The sequence below is a fragment of the Alosa sapidissima genome, chromosome 20 (assembly GCF_018492685.1).
Source record: "Alosa sapidissima isolate fAloSap1 chromosome 20, fAloSap1.pri, whole genome shotgun sequence".
In the NCBI taxonomy this organism is placed as follows: Eukaryota; Metazoa; Chordata; class Actinopteri; order Clupeiformes; family Clupeidae; genus Alosa; species Alosa sapidissima.
In genome coordinates, this window is record NC_055976.1 from 15,512,167 (window position 1) to 15,516,794 (window position 4,628).

Below are 4,628 nucleotides of genomic sequence, written 5' to 3' on the forward strand. Positions count from 1 at the left end.
TCTGTATTGCTCTCTCTCTCTGTATATATATGTGTGTATAATATATATATATATATATATATATATATATATATATATATATATATATATATATATATATATATATATATATATATATATATGTGTGCGTGTGTGTGCGTGTTATATATACATATATATACATACACACACATTATATATAGTATAGTATATCCATGCATACATATGTATTGTATGTAGTATTGCATTACTAGCCTATTCTAATTTGGTTTGTTCTATTGACATGGAATGAATGAACAGGCACACGTGACTATGGAGTAGGTCTACTTCACAATTCAGATTTTCAGATGATGCGTTGTGGCTGACAACGGCCCTAAAATCTCGAGTGTCTAGGTTTATTGTTGGTTCCTGGTTGCTGTAGTGCAATGATGTCATCTGCTGGCCGTGCCGCGCAATAGCGCCACAACATATGTCATTTCACTGGACATTACGGTAAAAATCTTGTTTTTCCTTACTAATATTCGTGTCATCCAGCAAACATATTGCTTAATTCTTTTGACATTTCGTTCCTTTATAAATTGTAATGTAATATAAAGGTACGTTTTTGAATGTCATTACTCTGACATGTGAGGGATAACGGCCACCGACGTGACCTGTTATACGTGACTCATGGACAAGGGGAAATGCCATTAACTCGGCGTCACGCAGCGGCAATTTTCTTAATATCGATATTTCTCCACATTACTTAATCCAAATTCTGTAATTTTTGCTGGATAAATGTTGTACAAAAATGTAGTTTCGTATCAAAGTGGAATGGTTTTTGTCATAAGTCAGCGGCGTTAGTTTGAGCACATAATTGACGTTTTGTTTACATGTGTTCAATGTAAGTCAATGGGCGCCGGTATTCGGCCAATGGCGGCGTCCAAAGAATCTTTTGCCGGATAGCATGACGGCGGTTTTGAACAGGTGGCTGTGCACAAGAGCTTTGCTGTGACAGTGACCGATCACAAACAAAGTTATTTTTTCTCTTTATTTGTTTCGATAAATACAATGCCAATGTCGGAATGTTAGGAAGACATGTAGCTTGTAGAAAATGGGTTCATAACTTACATCTCTGAATGTAGGGAAAATCAGCAGATGAATCCAAGAAAGTCTTTCTTTGCATGCCAAAGACGGCACCGTTATTAATGGTGCACATAGATGGAGTGTTTTTAAACGCTATGTATGTAAATGCCAATTTCTAAGCCCATAGGCCTAGGTATGCTTCAAATTGGTGGTGGTGGTAATTAAACATGAATGAGGCCACATTTATGAATGGCAAATGTTAATATAGCTAACAAACTGAAAACATTCCACACTGTCCCTTTAAATAGGGCACCCAGTTTGTGATTGGTTACATTGATATGGATCACATGATTGCAGGTCAGCTGATTTGGGATCACATGAGGAGTACTGTTGATGAGACTTGAGACCATAGACCTCTGAAGTTCGCCTACAAAAAAGAACCAAAACGGCCATATTTGCCCATATAAGGAGTTCCGGTTGTTAATTGAAGCTAACTACCTATGGCAAGTTGCATTGCAAGTTAGCTCTGGGGTAGCAAAAATCTAAGTGTGCCGCCATCACATACCAGAGATCACAGTATCCACTCGAAGGCAGAGGACAAAAGTGTCTGCAAAAAAAAACGTCTGCATTTCAGACTTTTTTATCCCCGCGAGAGTTTAACAGGTGCGATAAGTCAAAATCCCCATGTTATTTTCCCATAGGAAAAATCGCCACATACCGGATGTCAAAGATGGCAGCTTTTTTGTTGGTGAACTTCAGAGGTCTATTGTTGTAGTGAGAGTGAATCAATCAAGACATAAAAATGTATACATTTGATTACATTTCCTGTCCTGTTAACTGTTCCTTTGGACATGTGACAAGCATGTGACAGTAGGCTCACACTTGGTAGCTGATCAAGAGTCCACATATGATTGAAAGGGTTATCATAAGCCTGGTAATTAGGATCCTTACAGCAAAAATGGATGCATGCAATTAATTCAGATTAATTAATCAGAGTATGTAATTAATTAGATTCATTTTTTAATCAATTGACAGCCATAATTAAAATACAAAGTGAATCAAATATCATGCCCAAATTTAAATAATGTAATTAACATTGAAATGGATAATAACAATAATAATAATAATATTTATTTGCTATACAAATAAAACGTATTATTATTATAATCCATTTTCAATGTTAATCATCCAAAACAGAGCCGTAGATATACACGGAATTCTAAATCTATCATAAAAAGTAAACACTCCCCTCTTGTGGTCATTACTGGTACTGCATCTATAAAGCAACAATTGTATGACCAAAGCCCTGCACTGCTAGCTACACTCTGCTGAATTAATCTCTAGAATGGATCTCCATAATATGTAATATATGACATATGACATAATAATGTAATATATGACATAGACAACACAAATAAAAAAATGCAGCTTTTAATCATTACATTTAGTTATTCAAAACCTATATCACCCATGTGAATAAGTAATCCCCCCTCACCCTAATACCTGTTATGTAATATCTGTTAACAACAGCCATCAAATGTTTGCAATAACTGACAATTTCTACCAGAAAGACTCAGTAGACAGAATAGAATCAGTTAACCGTTTAATAAGTAAAGGAATAGCTTGGATACAAGCATGATAGAGTCCTAAATGCGTAACAGTCTTTGGCGTAGGCCCCGTCTCGGACCTGTCCAGCGATGAGCGGATCTTGTCTCCTGCCGATGGAAGAAGGCAGGGGCGGGAAGCCTACCCCCAAAAGGATGAGTGATGCCCATAAGGGCAGTGACTCAGTAACCTGGTTCTGAGAGGAGCAAAGAGATTATTATGCATGCAAGATTATATTTAACAGCATGTCTGGGCAGGGATGATGAGGTTGTGCCAAAAAGCCATCAGAATTTTGTGGATTGCGGGGAAGAATTTTGGATGCCTTTGAGGAGAAGGCGAATTTGGGGGTTTGAGAATAGACTAGGGAAACCGGGGTCATGGAGCCTAGTGTGGAATTGTAAGCCGGCGACTGTTTTGCAAATTCACGCAAGTTTGAGAATGTGATGATCAAAGCAATAAACCAGAAAAGCACAGACAGTGGAAATGAGAACTGGGAGGATAGGCGTGCGATGGTGCTGACAAAATATAGAGAACCAGGACCAGGCAGAACTGTAGCTTTGATGGTGGACTTAGCGACGCCTTTTAACATGTAGGTTTCGGCTTTTCACAAAGGGGCTATCACATTGTACACGGTATGCGCTGCGCTCACCGCTAGGTTGCTTTTGGTTGAGGTAACGTCCCAAAGATTTTTGTTGTGCTTGCCGCTGGGCTCAGCGTAAAATACCAACGACTCACAGCGCGGCACGCGCAAGGGCGGCAAAGAGGCAAAATGCCGCGCGGCGGCAGACCAGTTTTTGTGCGCACAAGCCATTGACTATAATGCATTTCATAGCGCATGCCGCGTGTAATGTGACAGGCCCCAGTGAGAAATTAATCCAGGATCAGTTTGCCAAAATGAGGGCACGGGTGGACACTTTGCTGGCTGAAGGGCAGAGCTGGTGGAATTCCTGCAAACGGAGATGGGAGAGGGCGTCAGCTTGGACATTAATATAACCGGGGACATGAATGGCATTTGCGATAAAATTGTGTGTAACAGACTGCCAGATGAGCCTACTCAAAAGGGACATTATTTTAGGGCAGCAAGAGCGACCTTTGTTTACAATGGCCACTACTGAAGCATTGTCACAGAAGAATACGATGCGCTTTCTTGAGCATTTTTTACCCCAGAGTACACAGACTACCACGATGGGATACAGTTTGAAGAAGGCAGACGAAGTGGCCTCGGAGGCGAATGCCAAAAATTCATCGGACCATTTTTCTGCGAACCACGCGTCTTTATACAGCCCCCCAAAACCGAGAGATGGAGCATCCGTGAACAGCTCAAGAGAGGCAGCCGAATCAGTGTGATCGTTAGAAAAACGAGATGCTATTCCAGTGAGTAAGCAATTTGGACCAGAATCTAAAATCCGATCGACAACCTAGATCGAGCACAACAGGATCGGATAAATTAACGACAAAGTGGGCCAGAACTAACAGGCAAGAAATGAAAGAACGGCCCTGCGGACTGATGCTTATCGCAAAATTTAGATGACTCAAAAGAGAGAGGAGGTCTCGCTTGGTCACTGTGCCGACTGAGAGATAGGAAGCGGAGACTTCGCGGATCCTGGCTAATTTTTCCCCCGGGAGAGAGGCCTGCATTTTAACCAAGTCGACGATAATACCCAGGAATTCGAGGGAGGTAATGGGGCGCAGTGTCTTCTCCACTGACAGAGGTACGCCTAGCTCCAGGAATACAGCGTGAAGGACGTCCAGACCTGAACTAGACCCCTCCGGGAAATCGATTAACAGAAAATCATCCAGGAGATGCAGGACAAATGGTAGATGGCAGACATTTAGCAAAATCCAGTACAGTGCCTCCAAGAGACAATTAAAAATGTGAGGAATACTCCTGCACCCAAAAGTGAGCCTCACGGCGAAATAAAATTTAGACTGCCATTTTACGCAACAGCCAATCAGCGAGATAAATCAGCATAACCTTG